At 37.4% G+C, this 26,654-nt stretch overlaps 1 protein-coding gene across 1 annotated transcript in view; it reads left to right on the forward strand.

Moving 5' to 3' along the window:
• The window catches only part of fbxl17 (F-box and leucine-rich repeat protein 17), a 509,283-nt gene that overhangs the window by 40,165 nt on the left and 442,464 nt on the right, over positions 1-26,654 (forward strand).

The following is a 26,654-nucleotide window of genomic DNA, read 5'->3' on the forward strand; positions in this document are numbered from 1 at the left end:
TGCCATCAGTACCCCTCCATGTCAAGCACCAATTAGTACCTCCTAGGTTAACACAGAATATATTCTGATTTCCAGCACTGATGCTCAGCCATCATCATCTGCATGCCCCATACTCTCACCAAAAGTGCTTGATCCTTGAGGATATAGTTGTTGGAATGGTCTTGAAGCAGGTATTCTTCAAGGACATCAAATTCTTGACCTTGTTCTTGTAATTGATTCTGACACACCTGCCTCTGACAGTATTGGCCACTAGTGGAATGGACAGTAGTGGCCACTATACAATGATTGCAGAGATGAAGTTCTATTACCACATTACGTGTGGATCATTGTTTGAAATGGATGTTGAAATAAAACAGAAATGGTAGTTCAAAACCAATTGTCCTGAAGACTTTGTGGACCATTTGCGGTGGCAGATTTATTTTTCACCATAGTCTATAACCTCCTGGCACAACATTTCCCTCACTCTGCAATGGTCATCAAGCTAGAGGAACATCACTGATTCAATGAGGTGTATAGTAGAACATGCCAGAAGTTGCACCAACTTCTGCAATTCCAGTGCAGCTGCAAAGCAGGACTACATACATGCTAAACAGCAGAAACAGAACGATGCACATAGTTATTTAATCCCACAATTAATGGATCAGATCAAAGCTTTGCAGATTTATGACATCCATTTCGAAGTACTGGTGGACAATTAAAGGCATAAGAGCAGTCCTCATGAGTATCCCCATTTTGAAAGATGGTGGAAGTCAGCATCCTAGAGGAAAAGATATAGCTGAAGTATTTGCAACCATCTTCATCCAGAAGAACCTTTTGGATAATATATTTCAGTCCCTTCCTTTCACTATCATTGAAAGCAGTCTTCATCAATATGACTTTCAGGAGCAAGGGTGACACGCTGGTGTGGCGAGCAGAGCTCCAGCGACCCAGATTCAATTCTGGTGCTGTCTGTGCAGAGTTTGCTTATTTACCTTGTGACTGCATAGGCTTCTTCTGTATTCTCTGCTTTCCTCCCACCTCCTAAAGACCTGTGCTTTGATAGATTAGTCGGCCATTGTAAATTGCCTCTCGTGCAGGTGGATAGTAGAATTAATGGCAATGAGGGGAATAAGTTACAGGGAAAATTAATGGGGAAATAGATTGCTTTGTGAACCAGCACAGGCTTGATAGATTGAAAGACCTCCTCCAATGTTGTAAGAAAACATGGAAGTACACTGGATTGAGCAAAGACTGTGGGCCCTGACAATATCCCTGATACAGTGCTGAAGAAATAGTGCTGCAGAACTAATGACAGCTTTAACTAAATGATCCAATAAAGATACAATACACATTCCTGACAAAAGAGGAAAGTATTCCTGCTATATCCTAGCTACAAAAAGCAGTATGCATATACTCCAACTAATTACAATTCTGTTGGCAGAAACATGGAAAATCTCAACAGTGCTATTGTGTCAATTCTGCAACAGTAATAACATGCTCATCGCTGCTTAGATGGGTCTGCCAAGACCACTTTGTTCCAGACCTCATTGCAGCCTTGATCACTTATGTATGCTAAAATGTGGGACAAAAAGTGGAATTCCACAGGTGACTTTCCTTTCCATCACCACAGATAGAATGCTTAGGATTTAGGAGTCCTGGTGGAATTGAAGCCAGTAGGAATTGTGTGGCAACCTCTCCAGTGACTGGAGATCACTGCAGGCACTTCTCAGGATATTGTTCTGGGTCCAACTGAACACTAATTTATTAAGCAATACAGTACATTTTATGAAAACACTTGCAAACCTTTTATCAAATATTTGATCTATATCTTAAAAATCTATATTTTTGTCAATTTATGGCTGATGTTTTCTGATTCTAAGATGTAGGCTATGTTTTGATCTGAGGTAAAGTATTTTTCTAAAGTGAATAGATACAAGAATTGTGAAATGCCTTGTACTATTTGGTGATTCCAACAAATTTTCAATTCATATGCAGGAGGATAAACTTTACAAATGAGTGAGAGAGATGTGTTTACATTACTTAATGCCAAATAATTCATCAGACATGAGTTCTGGCATTGAAAAAAAAATTAGATTCTCTGCCGTTTTATATTTAAACCATTTTTTGATTTCTTTTTCATAAAAGTAATTATTTTCCAATAGTTGTGTTGCTCCCACCTTGTGTTGTCACAGGAGATTTGTAATTAGATTCCAGAATTAGTAATAGCTTTATACCGTAAGCTTCAGGAAGAAAATGTACAATATAAAAAATGATTCTTGCTCTGCATTTGGTTTACCCCGTCAGTGTATTTTGTAAATACATGTTGAACTTGAGCACTGCACAACACAGTACAATTTTGCTTAATTTTTTCACTATTAAACTGATTCTGTAATGGAAAAGCAATGCATTAGGTTTTAAAAAAAAGAGTTGAATAAAAGCTTTTCTTATGGGATAGTAAGCATTGCATGAAAAACTAGCAAATTTGCTGACCATGGCAGAAAAGAACGTAAGAAAATGGGGGTAGGCTGCTTGGCTGCTCAAACCCGCACCACGATTCAAACGTGACCATGCCTGATCTGCTCCAGGCTTCATCTCCTCTTGTGTACCAGTTCCCCATTGCAATCAGTTCCATGACCTTTCAAAAAAAAAATTCATCTCCTTCCTCTTCAAACACCTCCAATCATCTAGCCTCCTCAGCCCTCTGGCAGTGGGAACTCCAAAGATTCACCAATCTCCGTAAAACTAAGTTTTAAATGAGCATCCTCTAATCTTGTAACTATGTTGCCTCATGCAACATTCTCCCACCTGGAAACATCTTGCCTGGATTGGAGGACATTAGTTATAAGGGTTTATTTTCCTTGGAATGAAGGAGATTAAGAGTTGACTTCTTAGAGGTATATAAAATATGAGGCATTAGATAGAGTAAATGGTCAGAATCTTTTTTTCTCATGGTAGAGGTATCGAAAACAAGAGACCATAGGTTTAAGGTGAAAGGAAGAGTCTTAAAGGGTATTTGAGGGGAAAAATTTTACACAGGGTGGTTGATATTTGGAACTCGATGCCAGAGAATGCAGTGGAGTCAGATATGAGCACCATGTTGACGAGACTTTTAGACAGACACTTCAATAGGCAAGACAGAGAAGGATATGGATCTGATGCAGGCAAATCAGAATAGTGTAAATGGGCAGAAGTGTTGGTATGAACATGGTGGGCCAAAGGGCCCGTTTCTGTGCTGTAGAACTGTATGACTCTCTGTAGGTAGTTATTAGAAAGCAAGTTAGATATTTGGGCTCGGTGGAACTCCTGATGCAGTCAAGAGATTGCAGGTTCAGATTCTAGCACTTTCAGTTGACAGCTTGGATGAAAATGTGTCCTACAAACTGTTCTTACACATTTTCTACCATAACCTTATCTGATGAGACACGAAGCCCATGTTTTTGGTTTCTCTAGGAGTTCTACACTTATCTGATCTACCCATCCTTTTCAATATATTCATAGAAGCCCTTACTGTTTGCTTTGATTATTACTTGCCATTTTTCTCTCAAAATCAATCTTCTTCCTTCTTAATTTTTTTTAGTCTCAGTACAGGTTCTTGTAAAATTTCCAATCCTTTGATCTACCACTAACCTTTGCCACTTTGTATGCTCCAGCCTTTAATATTTCCTTGATTTCTGTTAATCACGGATAGTTCATCTTTCTCCTGGGATCCATCTTTCTAATTGGGATAAGTTTCTGCTGAGCATTAAGAACTAGCTATTTAAATATCTGCACTGCTCATCCACTGATCATCCCTTCGCCTATTTACTCAGTCCACTCCAGACGTCTCTACCTTCATACCATTGTAATTGCCCCCATTTAAGATGAGGATCTTGGTTATGGGTCCTGGGTGTTCACCCTCGAACTTTATCCGAAATTCTATTGGATAAAATAAGATGTTGTAATCATTACTGTTTCGGGGATCCTGAACCACAACATCTTTTATTAATCCTTCCTCGTTACACAAGTATCAGACTTAAGATGTAGAGGCGTTGGAGGTATTACAAATGGGATGAAATTGTTGAGGATTTTGTGCCTGGGAGGTAAAATAGGGATCAGCTAAGCTCAAGTAGCCTGTGGACAATCACTGGCCCAAGATTAAAAAAAACTTGATCTGTTCATTGATACATGCATATGGGGATGTGTTTCACTTTGGTGTTGATGCCTATTGAAGGCAAAGTTCGAGGTCAAAATTAATCTGAAAACAACTTTTAGAACAAAGACAATTGAGGCATGATACATATTGTTGTAATTATTTAAAAAAAACCCAGAACATTAATTAGGACAACATTCAAGAGTTTGTTTTGAATTTATTCATATGGGTTGTTTGTCTAAATTATAATATGGAAAACATTGCTCAAAAGACTATTGTGGCTTGTCTTAAATTTATTCTCGTATCCACATGTACTTCATGTTGTGAGACATTAGTTTTCTTTCTGCAGGCATTCATAAATTTATAGCCTTCCATTGTTTGACCTTTCAACTGCAAACAAATTCTAGACTTTTACCTGTGTCTATTTTATCAATATTCAGTGTAAGGAGCATCTTATTTTGTATTTCTCTTCTTTCTCCTTTTTGAGAGTAGCTCTTGCTTTGGTTTACTACCTCCCTTCTTCTTTCCACTAATCATCAGGATATCATCATGTACACACTTGTTTTTATTTTGACATTTGGTAATGCACATCAACAATTTATGCCATAGTTAACTGATTGGAAAATAACACTTTAGAAGGACAAAAACGTGGATAAATGTTAAATTGCAGTGTTGTCTGAACAATTAGATCCCACATATAAAGAACAAAAATCCCAAACACTTTACATGTATATTGTTGATTTTAGCTTTGAGGCAGGTACATTGTGTTTAACACACACAAAATGCTGGAGGAACTCAGCAGGTCAGGCAGCATCTATGGAGGAAAATAAACAGTCGACATTTCAGGTCAAGACCCTTCATCAGGACTGGAAAGGAAGAGGCCAGAAGCCAGAATAAGAAGGTCAGGGGAGGGGGAGGAGCATGAGCAGGTGATAGGTGAGTCCAGGTAAGGGAGGAAGGTAGGTGGGTAGGGGAGGTGGGGATGAAAGGGTATGATATAAGAAGATGAGAGGTGATAGGTAGAGGAGGCAAAGGGCTGAAGAAGGAATCCAGTAGGAGAGGACAGTAGACCGTGGAATAAAGGGAAGGAGGTAGGGAATAGATGGGCAAATCATAAGGGCATGGGAGGGGAAAGAGAAGGGGTGAGGGGGCCACAGGAATGAGGGAGAACAAAGGGGGGGGGCGGGAAAGAAAAGTAGTTCTCCTATCCCGCACTGCCGATAGGCCCATTGTTTCTGTCTGCTCCTGCCCCACTGAACTCATGTCCTCATACTTTGATTCCATTTTGTCCCCCTTGGTCCAGTCCCTTCCCACCTACATCCATGACACTTCGTACTCTCTCCATCACTTCAAAAACTTTCAGTTCCCTGGCCCTGACTGCCTTATTTTCACTATGGATGTGTAGTCTCTGTACACTTCCATGCCCCATCAGGGATGCCTTAAGGCTGTCTGTTTCTTTCTCGACAGCAGACCCAACCAATTCCCCTCCACCGCCACCCTCCTCCATCTGGCTGAACTGGTACTCACCTTCAACAACTTCTCTTTCGACTCCTCCCACTTTCTCCAAACCAAAGATGTAGCCATGGGTACTTGCATGGGCGCCAGCTATGCCTGCCTTTTCGTTGACTACATGGAACAGTCCATGCTCCAAACCTATACCGGTAACACCCCCCAACTCCTTCTCCGCTACATTGATGACTGCATTGGTGCTGCTTCTTGCACCTGTGCTGAGCACGTCAATTTCATCAACTTTGCATCCAACTTCCACCCTGCCCTCAAATTTACTTGGTCTATCTCTGACACCTCTCTCCCCTTTCTGGATCTCTCTGTGTCCACATTTGGAGACAGATCAACCACAGACATCTTTTACAAACCCACTGATTCCTACAGTTACCTTGACTAAACCTCTTCCCACCTAGTCAATTGCAAGGATGCTATCCCCTTCTCCCAGTTTCTCTGCCTCTGCTACATCTGTTCCCATGAAGAGGCTTTCCATTCCATGTCCTCTTTTTTTCAGTAAACAGGGTTTCCCTTCCACCACCATCAATGAAGCCCTCACCCACATCTCCTCCAGTTCCCATACGTCTACCCTCACCCCATCCCCTCCCCCAACATAACAGGGACAGGGTTCCCCTTGTACTCACCTACCACCCTATGAGCCTCCACATCCAGTACATCATTCTCTGCAACTTCTGCCACCTCCAACAGGATCCCACCACCAGGCACATCTTCCCCTCGTCCCCTCTCTCTACTTTACACAGGGGTCGCTCTCTCGCAACTCCTTCCCCACTGATGACCCTCCTGGCACTTGTCCTTGCAACTGTACGAAATACTACACCTGTCCCTACACCTCCTCCCTTACCATCATTCAGGGCCCTGCACAGTCCTTCCAGGTAAGGCAGCGCTTCACCTGAGAATCCGAGGATGTCACTTATTGCATCTGGTGCTCCCGGTGTGGCCTCCTCTACATCGGTGAGACCCGATGCAGATTGGGTGACCGCTTTGTCGAGCACCTTCGCTCTGTCTGCTGCAAAAGCCAGGATCTTCCAGTGGCCAGCCACTTCAAATTCACTTCCCACTCCCACGTCTACCACGGCCTCCTCTCTTGTCACGTTGAGGCCAGACGCAGTTGGAGGAGCAACACCTCATATTTTGTCTTGGTAGTCTCCAATCTGACAGCCTCAACATAGATTTCTCTAACTTCCAGTAACCCCTCCTCTTTCCCACCCGCCTTCCCTCCCCTCCACCCCCCTTCACCCCCGCTTTGTTTTCCCTCATTCCTGTAGCCCCCTCACCCCTTCTCTTTCCCCTCCCCTGCCCTCATGACCTGCTCATCTATTCCCCACCTCCTTCTGTTTACTCCATGTCTACTGTCCTCTCTTACCGGATTCCTTCTTCAGCCCTTTGCCTCTTCTATCGCCTTTCAGCTTCTTACATCACTCCCTTTCATCCCCCTTCCCCCACCCACCTACTTTTCCCCTCTCACCTGGACTCACTTATCACTTGCCAGCCTGTGCTTCTCCCCCTCCTCTGACCTTCTTATTCTAGCTTCTGCCCTCCTCCTTTCCAGTCCTGATGAATGGTCTCGACTCAAAACGTAGACTGTTTATTTCCCTCCAGAGATGCTACCTGACCTGCTGAGTTCCCCCAGCATCTTGTGTGTGTTGCTCCAGATTCCAGCATCTGTAGAATCTCTTGTGTCTACATTGTGTTTAATTGTATTTGTTACTTGATATAGACATAGTTTGAAAACAAAATCCTTGGGTGATATTTTTGATATTGAGGAGGAAATACCATGAAAAGAAATTGTACAGAATTCCCACCATTTTAAACTACCTTTGATTAAATTGAGCACATTTTCTGAACCAATTTCACTACTATTATGGTCCAATGTTAAGTTGTCATTTAAAGTGCTGTTTCGAGTGGTGAGAAAAAAAATCAGTAGTTCAAGCCTCAGTAAGATGTACGTTAAAGAGGTCATGTTGCATCCAAATCAGTCAGTTGAAGTTCAGGTAATCCGACCAATTTTTTTTATATATAATAAGCAATTTTTACATTTCATTTTTCCTCTATCTCTGCCAAGCTTCACTTGAGTTCCTAGTCTTCTCCCTCTGCATTGTTGTGCAGGCTATCATTGAGGGGAGTAATTTAAGGCAAACAAGCAAGTGGATAATCAGAATCTCTGCAAAATACAATGAAACAACACTGTTTCTCATGAAGGATTTATTTTCCATTTGAAGTTATATTAAGTGTCAGAACATTGTATACATATGAACATCTGGGAACAGAAGTTCCCAGGCCTTTATAGCTTTGTCCCTCTCCCATTCTCCACTCTGATTATAAACAATTAATTAAAACAATCTGTTTCTCTAAGTTCCAGTCCCTTCTAACTTTATTGCACAAAATGTCTGCCATGAAGGAGAGGGAGAGTTCCATGATTTTCTGAGAGGGAGATAGAATTGCATATAAATAATCTCCTCCAGGAGAAACAGGTAGCACTTACAGGAACAATGTTGGAAAATATGTCATGATTTCACATACCTACTACGTTTCCTAAATACAGAATTGTTATTTTATCATGAAAGACCCACATCATCTCTTCTCCAACACAACCTCAACCAGATTATCGCAATGTGTGTGCCTTCCACTCTTGCCTCTGAATCAACAAGTGTCAGGTTTATTTCAGTGACTTGCTATTTTATTGCATTTTTGAGAGAATACTGCACTGTTAAAGGTAAATCTATGGAATGAACTATTAAAATTTATATAGAGCCATGAGACATTTATGTAAAATGTCACATGTATGTAAAATGTCTCATGGTTCTATACAAAGATTGGCTGAAGGTTGTCTTCCAGTGTTCTGGTGAAACTGTATGCATCAAAACATCACTAAAACAAGTTATCTGGTCGTTTTCTCATTTCTGCCTGTGGACCTTGTTTTGCATATTGGCTGCTGTGTTTTCCTGCATTGTAATAGAAGCTTTAAATGTACTGATTGTCATTAAAGTGTTTATGGTGGTTCTGATGTTGTGAGAGACGGTTTATAAATGCAAGTTCTTTTTTATAAATGAGTGTTGCTTGACATTTAAATAATAAAGGCTGCTTTAATCTTTATACCTCTGTTTTAAGATTGTAGTTAAGGAAAGGTAATTTCTTGAGAGAATGCAACAGTTAACAATGTGCTACTTTCATGAGGAAGTATTTGGCAGTCAACAACAAGCCAAATCAACATTTGGCAGTTGGAAAATTTTTCGGTTGATTGGTAATTTTGGAAGTGGGTGAGATATTTTGATCTTGGGTTAATCTGAAGGCTGAAAATATTGCACCTGGTAGATTACACCATCTGTGTGTTTTTAAAAAATTCTCATAGTAAAACAGAGAAACACATATACCAGAAGAGGGAGTGTATGTATCAGCAAAGTTGAACAATAAGCAGTGTTGGTCTTTAGAAGCCAAGGAAACATTAGCTTTACATTTTGGGCTTTGCTGCTTGTGAATTATTATTGTGTGTTTTATATCTTTGAAAGTTTATTTAATTAATGACTCATAATTTTAACTAAGTTAGCAATCTACATATGTAAAGATAAAATGTAAAAATATGAATTTGTTTTGCATCTCTATCACTTAGTTGACACCATTAAAAGGTGCACACATTAAACCTTGGCTTCTTTTAGTCCAGTGGGATTACCTATACCCTCTGGCCAATGTTGGAAAATATCCAAATTGGAAAAAATATTGTATTTCTCTTCTTGCCTCATTTTCCATCTGTTTGGTTTCTTTTCCTACATTCATTCCATTGCTTGACCTTTATTTGTCCCCATTTTCTGGCCTGCAGTTATTTTTTTTAAAAGGTGACTAAAGCCAGAAATAAAAAAAATGACTTCTTTTAATCTTCCATGTGACCATTGTAACATTTCCAAGTTTCCTGATGATACAAAGTGGGATGGTAGTGTGGGCTGTGAGGAGGATGCAGAGAGACTTCAGAGAGATAGAGACGGGCGAAGTGAATGGCAGAGAATATGGCAGATAGCATGTAGTTTAGAAAAATGTAAGGTCACCCATTTGGGTTTAAGAAAATAAAAAAGTAGTATTTTTTTAAATAGTGGAAAAAATGAAAGCTTTTGGCATTCGGTCAGACCTGGATACTCCTGCACTTGAATTGCTGAAATTTAACATGTAGATGCAGTTAGTAGTTATAAATACAAACAGTATGTTGATCATCACTGTAAGAGAATTTGAATGTAAGAGTAAGGATATCTTACTGCAATTATATAGGGTCCCGGGGAGACTCCTTCTGGGATATTGTGTGCTGGGCTGATCGCTCTACCTTAAGGGTATACTTGTGATAGAGGGAGTGCAATGAAGATTTACCAGAATGATTCCTGGGAAGGGAGCACTTATCACATGAGGAGAGATTAAGCAGATTGGCTAATGAATAAGAGGTAATTTCATTGAAACATACATAAGTCTTACAGGGTTTATTAGGATAGATGTGGGAGTGAAATTCTCTTGAGCCTGTGGTGCCTGGAACCAGGAAGCAGTCTCAAAATAAAAACTGAGATGAGATTTCTTCAGCCAGAGGGTAGTGAATCTTTGGAATTCCCTACCCAAGAGTGCTGTGAGGTTCAGATGCTAAGTATATTCAAGACAGAGATTGATAAGAGTTTTGGATATCAAGGGAATAAGGGGTTAGTGCTGGAAAATTGCACAGAGGTAAAAGATCAGTCATGAGCTTCTGAATGGTGGAGCAGACTTGAGGGGTCAAATGGCATGGTCCTGCTTCTAATTCGTATCTATTTTGTGATGTATTTGGCAGTGAGAGATAGGATGGAGAAATTTGAGATTCCATCAAGCATGGATGTAGAAGATTCTTCTATAACTCTGCTCTATGAGCAGGGATGAGGTGCAGCTGGCAATATATTTTGAATTGCTGCATTTGTGCTGAATAGTTAATCACCTGAGAGCACTATGTCCTGTATAATGACATGGCAAAACTGTGCATCTCTGTTTGAATGATTTTGATAACCAGTCGTTGTGAAGTATGTTGAGCAGCTCTATGTATGTAAATGTGCTCAGCATGCCAGCACATATGTTACTTCCTATCTGTCACGTAATTTTCTGCATATTCAAATATGTTCAGAGACTGCAGAATTGGGTATAGTTATAACAATTAAAAATCAAGATTAAAGCATAACAAAACAAAATATTTCAATGTTGCTGATGTTGTAACATGTAGATAAAAGATACATTTGAAAATTAGCTGCAAAGTTAAGTATGAATTATTAATTATGGATGTGCATTTGTTAATGAAATGTGTAAGCTTGTTCATATAAGATCAAGTCCTTTTGTAAAATGAAAGTTGCCAGAAACTTCATCTAAATTGAAGGTCAAAGGCTATTGCTCCATTGAGGAAACACTTGAGAGGAGACAGCAGGTGGCTGTTTGGATACTCACAAACATAAAAAGCATTGATGCAGTAGCTCTTTAGATTTAGACATGGTCCTTGCTTGGCTTTAGGCATGGTCCTTTGAAGAGGAAATTGTTGTCTTTCTATTCATGATGAATTCTCAAAGGAGGGACGTCAGGTCTATTTCCGTTGTGCTTTTTGGATGGAGATTATGGTTTTCTAGATTTGGAGGAATTGGCTAGTGATAAATGATGTTCTTTAGTTTAGACGCCAGTTCTTGAAACCCTCTTTGAAGGTCAAAAATAAAAACTTTCACTAGTTTGCGGCAGATTTACTAGTAGTTGCTGTGCATTTTAGTATATTTTTCTACCGAATAGCACAGAGGTAGTTCAAATAGAAATATTAATGTAACTTATATGAATTAAACATTATGTCTGTTTGCTCAGATGCATACTTCCTGTGTTTGAAATGCTGTGCTTTGATTTGTTAATCTGATAAAGATGGTTAGTTAAGAATGCTAGTCAAAAAATTATTCTGGATATTTTCTACAACACAAGTTTTGCATTTAAAGTTTTGAGTACCACAGTCTGATATTGTACTCTTTGTTTTACCGTATGAGGTGTTAAATGTTTGCATTTATGCATTATACATTGGGTCCCAAACTTTTATTTACATCTACGTTGAGTAGGCATTTTTTTTCCCCAGAAGTGTAACTGCACAGTAAATTGGTAGTATCGAACACGGGATGAATTTATAGGAAATGGCTTTTGGATATGGTGACCACATTTGAAAATGTTTTTAAAATCAATAAATATTGATCATTGGAATTAATTCATTGCCAACATTTTGTGAATTAAAGTAGTTTTAAAGTGCATTAGTACAGATTTGTCAGTGATACTAGATTTTGCTTCATGTGTAATACTGGACCGACCAGCATTGTACTGCATTTCCTGAAGAACTTGTAACAAGAATAAAATGGCTTAATTATTTGGGTGTAGCATCTTCCTTGAATCGATATTGGTGATGGGTTTTAAGCATTTACATGTTTGCAGATGTTGACATATTACTGCATATTTCTGCATTTTGGATTTTTCAGATTTCCAGCACTGGTTGTTGTTTTTTTTTATCTGTTTCAGCAATTACTTTCAAAAAAATTATTTGACACAAAGGATTATACAGGACAATAAATATGTTGACAATAATATACTTATTTTTAATTTCAGAAGCATTGATCTTGCATGCATTGCAATGGACTTTGAATGATTTACAGTTCTATCTTGTGTTGTAATGTATAAAATGAAATTAATATCATTTTATGGTACAGGAGAATTATCTAGGTCCCTCAAACATCTTTAGCAGTTTGTTGTGACATAGGTCAACTCAAGTTATGTAAGTGTATATGTACTTTGTACCATTTTAAAACATTTTTATTGTTTTCAAACAGGCTTAAATAATGATGACTTTCTATGTTATATGTGATGAATTTCTTTTCTGTTTGTTCTCCAAATGCTGTAAAAGGTCAAGAAATCAAATAGGTAAATCAAAAGAAAAGATTTTCTCTTTTTCAGACTTGATTCATTTATTTTCTGTATGACTGTTTTCATTTTTTAGAATTCAATTTATAAAAAGAAATTCTTGTAGCATTGCGTCCTATTTCTATCCAGAATGGTTGCCAGGATACCAGTGCTGTTTCTTATCCACCATGTCTTCCTTTCTCATTTCAATAACTGCTTGTGTGAAGATGCTGGAAGACCATTCAACTTTATCCCATGATACAGTGGCTAAAGGAATCATTGTTTGGGAAATTGTAACAACACATCTATGCCCTCCTTCAGGCGCTGTCTGATGGAGCTTCAAAAGATCATCGTATTATATTGTAAGAAGTTGGAGCAGGAGTAGGCCGCTCAGCCCTTCTAGCCTCTGCCACAACTCAAAATTATAGCTAAACTTTCATTCTAATTCTGCCTTTTGACACTTCACCAATATCTATCAATAGCATTAATGGTCAAAATTTTCTTGATGTTTGTCTTGAATATACTCAGTATCTGGGTAGAAAATCACTATTGATTCCCAAATCAGTTACTTTATTTTGAACAATCACTTTTATTGTTGCTTTTGTACATGGAAGCATCCTGATACAATTTAGCAGATTTAAGCCAATTTACAAAATACAAATTATGATTGAAAAATCTGTCACCTGCGACGTTTCTCTTCTCCTATCAACAACCAAACTCAGCAGGTGGTTCCCAGATTATGACAGGGTTCCATTACTTAGAACTGATTGTGAGTCGGGAATGAACAGAAGCAGCTCTGAAAGGAGAGTGAGCAGGCACGGGAAGAACAGCCGCCAGCTAGCCTCACTGACTCGGTGAATGAGTCTGCTCAGCGCTCCCAGGTCTACCCAGCCCCCTGATTTTGGGGGGGATGGGATGGAAGAGAAGGCACGTGGAAATGCCCCATTTTTACCCAGCAGAAGATGCCTGCAGCAACATACATCCCGCTGCTCTCCCAAATGCTTGTTCGTATGTATGGGGTGTCCATAAGTCGGGCATTCTCAACCCTGGTAGGACCTGTATGTGATAAGATCTTTACATCATTTCAAACTTAAAATGCGTTTCTTTCAATATTATGTCTTCTAAACCCATTCCCCCTGCCCCTTCCCACTGAGAAAAGCAAATCATGAGGCAATTCTCCCACTTTAAGTCAGCACAAATGTTGCCTCAGCATAAGGCAATCCTCACTTTAAGGATTTTATTTGATGGGAATTTTATCAATGGTAGATGGAGAAGAATAAATCAACGAGCAGATGACTTACCATCAGTACATTGTTCCTCATCCCTGAAATCAGCATTCTTTTCTGCATTATCCGATTATCTGAAAGCTTCCAGTTGGTACATTGAATTAAAGCTGACCTTTCTCCCTGCTTTTATCCTGTGCTGTTGGTATTTTGTGTTATAATAATGTGACTTTTATTTACATTTTGCATCTTGCCAAAAATAATGATAAATAGGAAAGCAATTATATTGACTGATAAGGTCAGGCCTATATCCAAGAACAAGGGCAATATCTGGACACTTCTAATATTGTAGTTTTAACTTTTTGGACTAGTTTAAGATAAAACTTTAAAAATAACAGAACAAAAAAAAGCAAATAGTAAATGCTAATCCTCAACAGAAGGAAATTTAAATTTACAGTTCAAATATTAATAAGTATAACATTGAAGGACATAAATGAAGTTACATTTGCTGGAGACCCTGGGCTATCTCCACCAACAAGCTGTCCACAAATTTGCAATCCACCAGGAGTAGCCTGATGCAACAGAAAAAAACATATGATGTGTTCAAGTAAAAATGCAACCTCGGAAGCAGTGGGGAGGAAAAAAGATGTCAAAGTAAGAAACACAAACACTGATGTAGTACCTGAAACACAGGGGAAAAGATCCAGAAAGGTTTCAGATAATATATCCAAATCATGGGAGGGGTTGCCAGAAGTTGTATTAATGGTCTTGGCTGCCTACATGTAATGCCACAGGAAAAATTCAGAGGAATTCTGCAGTTTTCCCTGTTCTCAGACTGGGAGCCTGTCCGCTATCTCGCAATAGGTTACACGTGGTTCAAGTACAGCAAGCTTATTGTAAAAGAGAAAGGCAAGTAAAAGTTTTGTGTATTTAATTAAGCTATTTAAAGTATTTTCAGTGTGTTAACAATTTTAACTTTTTAATTTCGTATTTAAAAACATTTTTGACGATTCATGTTTGTCAAAGACATTAATAAATATTGAATTTAAACAGCCAGGTGAACAGCTTCATGGCAGGTGTCACCGGTATCACTGCAACTGATCACTTGCGTTGGGATTGATCCTGCTTTGCCCACACCTTGGTCCAAGGCTCAGGCAATCTGGGAGCTTGGAATAGTGAAGGATTTGCCCCTTTAAAATCAATGTAAAAAATTGTAATATAAATAAAAATAATGAAACACTAAAATTAAATCAAACAGCAAAGACTTCAAATCATTCATTTTTAAAAGTGATATAACATATTTCCCCCTTTGCCTTTTAATCCATAGACCTACAGGACCCAATGAAATAGAACATAGAACATAGAACACTACAGCACAGTACAGGCCCTTCGGCCCACGATGTTGTGCCGACATTTTATCCTGCTCTAAGATCTATCTAACCCTTCCCTCCCACATAGCCCCCTATTTTTCTATCATTCATTTGGGATTTACATCCATCAGGTCTGACCTGGTGCAACACCTTATTAGTGATAATAACCCCAGGCCCTTGAGATCTGTCAATAAGTCTCATATTTCTGTGTTGCATGGCACAGGCAAAGAAATCCGGGACCTAGGGCTTAAAGTTAATGTTTTTGATTGGAACTTCTACACTGACAAAATTCTGCAGGGTTCTACCCATTGACATTGATTATCCACGTGCGGATATAACATGGATGCACTAACTTAGAAAGTGAATTTTGCTTCTGACGAAGCCTAACATTGGAGTTATCAAAGAATTTAGAAGTGTAAAACTAAACTATTGTGAGGATAAAAAGGGAAAGGTACAGAGGAATATCAGAAATTGATGAAGCAGCTTTAAAGGAATATTAGACATAAGTGCATAAAAGTGAGCTATTCATTGATGTTAAGATGCAGTGAGCAGTTAACATTTAGGTCTGTCCTTTACAGATTCTGTTACCTGTTGATGCAAGGTCAATAAAGCCAATAATTGTCCTGGTCAAAGGGTAACTTTGTTGGATATTGTTTCAGGAATTTATTTTGAAGTTTATGGAAATGTGATAAGAAGGTTATATTATCCTCTCATCTAGGTGTTCATTTAATGTTTTGACTATTTCATCTTGAATTTCACTGTCACTTTTAAAATTTAGTTTTCTAATGTATCTGGCCTTTTATGCCCATTAACTATTGCACTTACTGTTAGTTGCACTAATGTCTAATGTACCTTTAAACCTGCTTCATCAAATTCTGATATTCCTATGAACCTTTCTCTTTTTATTCCCCCTGTAATCTCTCAGTAGTTTGTTCCTTTTGGTCTCTTTGATCTCTTCCAGCCATGCAGTTCTCTCAGATCTCTCAACTCCTCCAATTCTGGCTAGTTGCTGATCACGTAATTATTTAATTGCCTCATCATTGTCAATCACATCTTCAGCTGCCAATATCCTTGGCTTTGGAAACTCTTTCCTAAAGCTCACCATCTCACTTTTTCTCTTTCCTCCTTTGAAGACACTCCTTAAACCAATCTCTTCAACTAATTTTTAGTCATCTGCCTTAATATCTCCTAATGCAGCTCGATGTCAAATTTTGTTTGATAACGTTTCCGTGAGGCACCTTAATATCTTTTGCAGACTTGAAGGTGTGAGATAAATGTGTTGATCGTCCTTCTGTAACATGTAACATATAGTATCATATTAAAACACATGGCATTGTAATTTTGTCTTCCTTTTGTAAAATGTAACAAATAGTATCATATCAAAAACACATAGCATTGCAATTTTGTTTTCACGTTTACCAATCAGTCAAATTAGTGAGCTTGACAATTTCTCTGGGCTTTCTGAGATATTTAACTTTTTAACTCCTCCCTATCTTAATTTTCTTTTTTTGTGTCATGAGAGGTCATGAGCTCTGATGAAAACCAACCTGGTCCAGACCTCTGTCATTGTCACCCTCAGCACTGAGACTAATTATTAACTGTTTTCTTTCTGGCCTTCCCTTTTAGACTAAGGTGATTATATTGCATAATTATGCAAGTGTTCTTTTAGTATAGCTGATGAACTTTTAAAAATACTTCTGTCATTTGCTTGTGTTTTTGTTTATGAACTTGGACCACCATAATTTGTAACCTTTAAATAATTGGAGAAAATATTATGCAAATTCATTTCCCCCTCTTACAGCAGTGACTATAGCAGAACAATGTGATGCAGTGCATTAGGGGTGGTTCAAAGCGGTAAGTAAATACAGAACAGATGGAGGATATTGAGTGGTGTGGATGATTAAAGAGACCTTGAAGTATATATCCATGGATCTTTAATAGTAGCAGGATAGGTTGAGAAAGTGTTTAAAGAAAAAACAATGGGATGCTTTTCTTAATTAGCTGAATCATAGAATATAAGAGCAGGGCTATATTCAGTGTTTCAGTGCTACGTATAGTTCTGATCACCAACTTGTAGGTAAGATGTACTTGTACTGGGGAAAGTGAGGAAGAGATTAATGAGCATGTTGCTAGGACTGCAATGAGAAAAGATTGGGTGAGTTGGAATCATTTTCTTTGGGGGAAAAAGGCTGAAGGGAGACTCAGTTAAGGTATTAATTAGTAGAAGGATTGGTGGGGAGATGGGGAAAATGTTTTCAGCCAGAGGGCAGTTGGTCCCTGAAAAGGTGGTAGAAACAGAAACACTCATTACATTTAAAAAGTACTAGCATGAATACTTGATGAACTTAACCAGCAGAACTCTGGAGCAAGTGCAAGAGGCTGGGAGTAAATCTGAGAGCTCTTTTTGGACAGGCATGGACGTGATGTGCTTAATGTCCACCTCCCTTGATGCACCTTTTATGAAACTGACCCCCGATTTGATAGTAATGATAAAGTGAAGGATATGTCGAGGCAGAGGATTACATATTGTGGTAGTGTACATTATGCTGCTGTTGAAAGTCCAGACTGCCTCATGGATACCTAGTTTTGAGCTGCTGGAACTATTCTGAGTCTATTCCATTTTGCATGATTGCAGTGCTATACAATACGATGGAGGGTTTATTTGATGTGAAGACAGAACTTTGTCTCCATTAGGATTGTGCACTAATCACTTCTATTATGGTCTAGATGTATCTGCCACAGGTAGATTGTTGCAAACAAAGTAAAGTAGGTTCATCTCTTGTATAGGTCCTCTGAATACCTACTGCAGACTCAATCGGTTTGTTTTTTTTCCCTTCAGGATTCAGCCAGCTTGGTCACTGGTGGTTTTATCAAGCCACTCCTGGTGATGGACAGTTTTGTCCCCCACCCTGAGTACATTCTGTGCCTTTGCTGATTGCAATGTATTTTTCAAGTACTATATAACATGGAGGAGCACTCATTCATTAGCTGAGGTAGGATGGTAGGTTGTAATCAGGAGGTGGTTTCATTGCTCTTGTGAGATCTGATGCCAAGAGTCTTTGTGTGTGTTTGCTCGCTGTTGAGGATTCCATGAGACCCTGTGTACCACAATGGTGTCACCTCTGGTGGGTCTGTGATGCTATATCAGGAGACAGGTACTGTGACAGTTGTGACAGTTCTCCCAATTTAGACATCAGTTCCCATATGTTTGATTGGGCTGAGAGCAACTTTACTATTTCTGAATTCAGTGTTCAGGTAGTCAAACCAGTTTTAGCAGTAGTGTATGGTTTGTATGGCCATTTCAGATGCAACCGTGTTGAAGTGTGGAGTCACATATTGTAGGTAAGGAATGCAGATTTCCTTCTGTTAAGGACATTCGTGAACCTGATGCCTTTTTCTGACAATCTGGTCATTTTTGTGATCATCATTACTAAGACAATTGTTCTTCCAAATTTCAGTTCATTAACTGAATTTAAATTCCAGCTACTGTGATTGGATTTGAACCAATCTTTGTATTGTTCTTTCAAGTGACTGCATTACTGGCCTGGTAACCTAACTGCTGTACCCCTCAGTTGGAGTAGAGTAGGATGGAGGATTAAAGTGATAGGCAGCTGGAAGCTCTGGGTCACCCTTGCACACTGCATGATGCTTATGGGATTTTGATGTGTGGAAAGTATCTGCCTTAATTACAGGAAGTTCACTTAGAAAACAACTGACTAGCTAACAATTAACTTGGAATATTTTCAGAATGTCAAATATAGATGCCAATTATTTGTTATTACAATGAAAAGAAATCTGTCTCTACACTTTGAATTTCTGCAGTGCCTTGCTTGTCAAGTCATAAAGTACAATTAGCTCCCACACCAATAGTGACAGAGTAGTTATGATTAGTATATCATTCTTGTGCAGTACATGTTCTGTTGACAAAATGCCGGACTGAAAAGGCAAAATTGTTCTTTTTTAAAGTGCCTTGGTGGCCATAAGTGCCTCACCAGAAGCTATGCAGTAATCTTAATGATGGAAATGAGTAGGATCATTCTACGTAAACTAAGCTGATGAGGTTGTGCATTATGTATTGTAAAATCACAAGCATATTTACTCATGTGTCCATATTCTTTTCACAGGAATTCTTCATTTATCAGAAGCATTTCTTTTTACAAGTCCGGTATAGGGCAGTGTCTAAACCAATCGTCCTGCATTACTTGTTTGATTGATAAATGACAGGCACTGCCTTGCTATCAAGAAAATCAATTTGTCATATAATAGTACAAGCTTGAGAGAAATCAATGTCTCTTATGAGTGAGCAGATAATGTTAGAACCACTTTCAGTTTTGTTATTATAGCCTTGACCTTAATTCTACAGCTACTTAGTTAAATGCTTTGTAATGCTTCTTTTAGAAATATAATCCATCAATCACTTTGCAAATGTTGTATTCCAATTGTCATAGATAGTTTCTGTTTGCAAGGAATGGATCAAAATAGATTTTGATCACAAATGTAGACCTTTAGTTTGTCCTTAGAATTTCTATACATTATGGTCTTTTCAGGAGATGCCCCAGCTGAGGTTTGCTATAACCTAAATAAATTTGCACATTCAGTGCCATGAGACTGTCCAGTTTTCAATCACATGACAGCTAATTTGTGCCTCAACACCATTTACTCCATAATTAATGTGAAACTAAGCCTTGAAGTTTCCAGTCGGTCCTATTTCCAGAGCCTTTTTTGAAGTGAGTTCCAGATTTCTCCCTTTTATGGAAAGAAAATAGTGCTTCTCAATTTGATGCTTGAAATGTCCTCCTTTAATTTTCAGATTATGGTGCCATCATCTGGATTTCTGTATGAGAAGAAATGTTTTATTTCTGCCTCCATCTTATTGAATTCATGACTCATTGTAATTTGTGTACTTAGGTTATTCTTTAATCTTCCACACTCAAGGGTGTATAAGCCAAATTCATAGATGTTGCTCTCAAAGTTCACTCCTTTCATGCCTTTTCTTAAAATCATTAAAATAAAATTGTATGGAGTTCGTATGGAGTTTGATAGGGTAGATGGAAATTATGTTTCCTCTGGCTGGGGTATCTTGAACTGGGGTTCACAGTCTAAAAATTGGGGTCATTCGTGACTGAGACAGGAAGAAATTTCCTTATTCAGGTGAAAGTGATTCTTTATAATTATTTACCCGACAGGGCTGTGGAGGCTCTGTTGTTGAATATATTCAAAACAGATTTTTAGATATTTTTGGAATCAAAGAATATGGGATAGTGCAGGAAACCGTCACTGATGTCAACCATAATCTTATTGAATGACAGAGTGGGCAGCAGGTGCTGAATGGCGTAATGAATTTCTTAAATTTTTTTCCTAGTTCAGTGACTCAAAATCCACTTCACTAGAAACAGATGTACTGATCATCATCACACTCCTGTTTGTGATAACTTGCTTAGTACATATCAATTGCTGCACCTTCTCCTTTGCAACCATAACTACATTTTAAAAGTACTTAATTGGATGCCTTCATCCTGTGAAAGACATTAGAAGAATATATGCCCTTAAATCTATTTTGTCTTTGTCCTCAGCCACTTTATTAAAATATTCCAGTTAAACTGACTGAGCTGGAAGGTCTTTTGTTTCTGGAGTGATAAATGTGAAAACATGATATTAAAGTTTAAAGAGCTTCAGAAATTATGATTAGTATATCTACAATTTCCCTACCTGTGGTAGAAACCATCAGTTTGTGCAGATTTCCTTTCCTTAAGTCTCATAGTTTTTTAAATTATTTAACATTTACATTGCATTAGGACTGTCTTTGCAAACTTTGACTGAAGGGAAAACATAGTTTCAAATTTTTAATTGCTATTTCTAATAGTGAGATACTAATAGTTTTTAAATTTCAGCATATTGTCAAATTGATTTTTAAATATTGAAATTATTGTATTTCTCGATATCAAGTTTTGTTGTGTTAGTTTTTGATGTTGTCTAGTCATTTGTTTCCTAATCTTTCAAGTCCATGTATAATTAACATTTAACACATGTTGCACTCACTGGGAAAGCTGCAGTTTTAATCCTCTTTTTGAATTGGCCATGAGATGATGCAGTTTCAGTTTTGCACAGTGGAAAAAGAAAGATAACTGTGGTGACTTAAATATTTGTGAATAAAATTAAAATAGTTAAAGTTGAAGCTGAAAGAGACCTTGGAATCTTCACAGATGGGGCTTACCATGTTTAGTCAATGCTGATTAATAATCAAAGAAATCATTGGATGTTGAAATCCTCGCCAGAGCAGAGTGTATGGGATTAAATTATAGTGCCCTTGTCAAACCGTTGTGTTTGGTTCTGCTTGACAAAAAAAAGCAGATATTCAAATACTAGCGGCAGCAACAATGAGGCAATGAGACAGGGTCCAGGAAATGAGAGTGGTTTAGGCTCAGTTTCTTACTCTTTTCTTATGGATTAAACTATATTTCTTGAAATTGGGATATTTTACGAGTATCAGGGTTCCAACTTGCATGATTTAAACTTTGTACTTAAGCCACAATTTATAATTGACTGCAAAAATTAACACTAAATAACTTTAATATGACAATAAAACAAAATATTACATTGTTTAATCACCCAATAATTGGTCCTCTCTCAAAGCTCTGAGTGGAACTGATGCAGAATTGTTGCTCGATTCAGGATACAATTTCTACTGTTTTGCACTTGAAGCAAGAAAAAAAAGAACTACAGTAGCTATTGATATCCTTATTCCACATACTCAGAGTAAAAGAAAATGCAAATAGTGTCTATGTAATTGCTGGAAGCTCTGTGTATATCATTTTGGTACCGATGACTTCCCAGGATAAAATGCATGACAGTTTAGATGAGCAACTGAACTGAACCTGATTAAGAATCCAAGAGGAAAATTTTCAACAAATTCTTTCTGGCAGGGGACTTGTTCATTAAAAGGACATATTGATAAATCAGGCTTGGATTGTGAGTGATGTCTGTGCATTGATTTAAATAACTGGAAATTTGCAAAATGGAAATCAAATTTCCAGCAAATTCTTGGTGAGTGGGACTCCCAATCTTAGCATCGTGACATCTTGAGCCTGAAATCTGTGCAAGACTACATTTGGGACAATGTCAGATGTGCATTAAATGTGCACATGTGTTCTATTAAGGAGTAATATTATTGGTGGAATGATGAAATCAAGATTAAATATACATATTTCAATCAATAACAAACTGAAGTGTTGTGTAGGATCCTTGTAGTCAAATAACTTTTTAGCTGATGTAAGCAACTTCAGTGCTTCTGTGATAGCATTCATTTTGATAGCTGGTAATTCAATGCAGAAATTTTGTAACTCTGTAATTCATTATTTTAGTTTTAGACTTTGATCCCTCAGCTATGCATCCTGCAAAGGAGAACTTCTAGCTCACCAATTCTGGACAGCTCCTTATTGAGAAGTGTTTTGTGTTTTTTTTTGTTTTTCTATTATTATTTGAGAATATCATCTTTCAAAAAAAAATCCTGTAAGGAAAATTGTACGTCTGTTTTGTAATTTTAAAATCTGCTTTTGTAGAATGTCAGTAATCCTAATTTTTGAAAAAGCGAATACAACAGAAGGGATGTCCAAAACAATGCAAGTTGAGGTTCTTCAATAATAATGTAAATTACAGGGTTTTAACTTCAATTAATTTCATATGTACTGTGAAATCATTTGCATAAGATAGATCATAAACAGTCCTAATTACATCCATTATAACTATTCCAGGTAAATGACTCTCTCTTCCTAAATTTACAATAAATAAATATAATCTTAATGAATGATGAAGTTTGTATATTGAATTTTGGCTGCAATCATGAATGGTGAGCTAGTCAAAATTAAGAGGCCCCTGCAAATGTAATTCACTGTACGACTGCAATTCAAAGCATTCAAGGGTGCTCTTTATTTAAATTTTGAGTTCAAGGCAGGAATACTCTTCAGGGATTTATTTTAAAAAGATAGTACAAAGAGAACAGTTTCATAAGTTGATGTCTACCCTTGTAAGAGCCAAAACAGTTGCAAGAAGTATTCAAAAAGGCTGATAGCAGTTTTGGTTTCTAGAGTGGAATTCAAAATTGAGTAAATGATGGTTCAGTTGTAGAGCCTTGGTGAGTACTGCATTCATTGCTGGATTTACGTCCTTTGTGATGTTTTATTAGTCTTGTAAGGGTAATTCTGTAGGTGATATAAATGATATCTGGGCTAAAAGGGGTTAATATTGAGCATATAGCATAACACTGGATAGGATTTTCTTGGGATTAGAAAGCTGAGAGCATGATCAATTTGAGGTATTTAGAATAACTAGAAGAGTGGATGAGCATTGGCCTAGCCTGCTTAATTGTTCCTCATAAGACAACACCTTCATCCCAGGAATCAATTCAGTGAATGCATTGTATGCTGTCAACAATGCAAGTATATCCCTCAATAACTAAGACCAAAACTATGTATCGTATTCCAGCTATGAAATGACCAACAACTTGTATAGTTAGCCAATTTTTGCTGACCTTTGCAGTCAATACCTTTGCAATAATTTTAACACATCATTTGCCTTCATAATTACCTCATTTTACCTGTGCGATAACGTTCTATGTTTCATCCACGAGGATAATTAGATCTGTATGTACAGCAGAATTCTGTAGTCTCATAAACCATATTCTGTTTTTCTGTTCTTATGATCAAAGTGAACAATTTTACTATTATGTATATTGCACTCCTGCCAAATTCTTACTCCTTTATTTAACCTATCTATATTCCTTTGTTGGTTTTTGGTGCTCTCCTTAAAACTTATTCTTTTTTTTTGTACTGTTTGCAAATTTGGCCACAGTACAATTCCTTTCTTCACCAAAGTTTGTAAAGAATGTAAATAGTTGTGGTTCTAGTATCTATTTAAGTGGCACTTGACTAGTTACAGCATACCACCTAACAATGACCTATTGGTCCCAATATTCTGCTTTCTGTTAGTTAGCCAATTCACTTTCCATATTAATATATCACTCCAAACTGTATGAGTGGAAAATTAATATACATGTAAGCAATCAGCCATTTTCACCAGTACCCTTTATTACTGTAGAGAGAGGTCTTTAGGAACAGACACGACGCCCTTTCTACCTAGCAGTCAATATGACCCAAAATGATGAAATTAAGAAGGAGTATTCGAGTGTTATCATTTCCTTAAAATAAATTGGGTAATGTGTTTGTGTACATGCTGAAAAATTGATGTGATGTTTGGGGGAAGAGAATTTTTTTGTTTATATTGTTAAGATTTCTAATTTTGATTGTAATCTTTTATAATTTCTTTTATCTGACTTTTGTTTTCAATTTGCTTGATGTTTACTGTTTCTTTATCCTTTCCAGTTCTATTTTATTATTTTAAGTTTCACACACTTATTTATTTTATTGGCACATACATTTACTCTCCCTGCGCCACATAGTACTCCTATGCTCTCTCCAGATGAAAGCACAGAGTTCACAGCACTTAGAGTTCGACTGCATATTGGTGCCAGCTAAAGGAAATATTAATCAGTAACTGAGAACAGATGAGTTTTTTCAATGTCTAACTGCACAAAAGATTGACGATTTTACTGTTATTTCTCATGTAATCTTCTTTGGTTTCTTACTCTTCACCTGGCTAATTACCCTTTGAGAGAATGACCAGCTTTGGACAGTAGAGTGAAATAGATTTAAAAACAGAATTTCAGTGGTGCAAAACAATAATACTGAAATAGATAATGCACCAGAAAATGTTATATTAAAAATAAATGCATATTTTGTATATTCTGCTCTTACCTGGGCATTTTGCATTGCACCTAAATGTAGTGGTACTCAATATTTTAACATAAAGTTGAATTATGATAGAAATATTTCCAAGTTTCTAAAATACACATATACATTCTAATTCCATAGAACCAACTAATGAATTGCTACATCAAATGGGAAATACAATTTGATATAATTCAATGATTATGTTTGTTAAATTTGAGTAAAAAATTTTAATCATATTTTGTAATTATTAAAAATCTTGTTAGAATGGATTGATAGGGATATTTTTTGTTTGGTCACTTAAAATTTCTGTTGTCTTTTAGTAAATAACTAAACATTTAAAAGAAATATGTGAGGATCACCTCCTCCTGTATAAACTGACTTTTGTCTGTGTATGCTGCTTTGATGAAGCAAGTCAAATTTATCTCAAGACAAAACTGTGAAGAGTTGCATGCTTAGTAATTTGTCTCACACTGCAGTCAAATCTTTAAGGTTAAAAAAAAGGTTTTGATAAGATTTAGAAACTGGGGAGAAAAAGGTAAATTAAGAGCCCGGCCTTTTAGTGAAAAACATCCATAGATTAGTTGTACTCTCGTTAATCTATTGAATTTAAAAGCTTGCCTCTGACTGATGATGCCTGCCAGAAACCCTCCGCGAAAACCTTTTGTTCCAAGTTTATAATAGTTTAGAAAGGATTGCTGTTGTATTACACATTGTCAAATGGCCTTTGTCTGACTGATTGGAAATTTTTTGGAAAATTATCCAATGCAGATAGAAAATAATTATCTAATAGCAGTTACAATTAAGTTAACAGGATTTTTAAGAGCTACTTATGTTGAAAAGAGCTAAATATAATGAGGACTAAAGATGACTTGGTCCACTAGCCACAATAATCCTTTCTCCTACTGTATGTGCCTCAGCCTAACATCCCATAACAAAAGAAATTGAATTGGAAATGATGAGAGCTAGGGCTATTCTTCTGGAATCACGTCATGGCCCACAGGCTGTATTGGAGCTCTGTTTGATGGTCTTTATTCTATCTGGCACATGAGGGAAATGTTTGGAAAAGCAAAGTAATTACTAAAACTTGGCCAGCATCAGATCAAAAGTGCCCAATGATCAAACAAGGCAAGGGGTTTGTGTAAGAAGCTTTTCTTTCTGTCCTCAACACCTGGCTGGTCATGGAGGGGAAAAATGCATCAGACGTTAAATTGTGTTGATGTACTTTGATGTACAGTCCACTTCAAGTGGACGAGAGTGCAAACTGGGTCTTTTCTAAGCTGCTGTAACTCAGCGGTAAGATGCATTGAAGAATCTGTGGTTCAAAATACTTTGTTTCTCATAATGCAAGAAAGCATTAACACTTGTAGCTAAATATAGAAGCATTATGTGTCTTATTTGCTCTTTCAAAAAGCCACTGTTTCAGAGTTTCCATTGGCATGAGCAAGGTCAGTGATAACTTAAGTTTTTATTCTCATGTTTTAAGAACTGGGTAAATATTGCTGTTTTAACCAGCTTTTCTTCGCCGGATTAAAATCTTTGGATTCTGCAGCACAGGAGTGAATCCCAGGATAGTATATGGATGTGCAAAAGAGAAACATGATAATTTCTTGCAAAAGCTTTGGAAATGTGCACCTTCAGTATTTAACTGTAGTTAGTAAGACCATACTGATTGCATGATTAATAAGAAAAAACAGTTGTGAAACATGACACCGTTTATGTTCACGGAAGGATATGCATGAGGATAATG

Source organism: Pristis pectinata, chromosome 7 (genome assembly GCF_009764475.1).
Source record: "Pristis pectinata isolate sPriPec2 chromosome 7, sPriPec2.1.pri, whole genome shotgun sequence".
In the NCBI taxonomy this organism is placed as follows: domain Eukaryota; kingdom Metazoa; phylum Chordata; class Chondrichthyes; order Rhinopristiformes; family Pristidae; genus Pristis; species Pristis pectinata.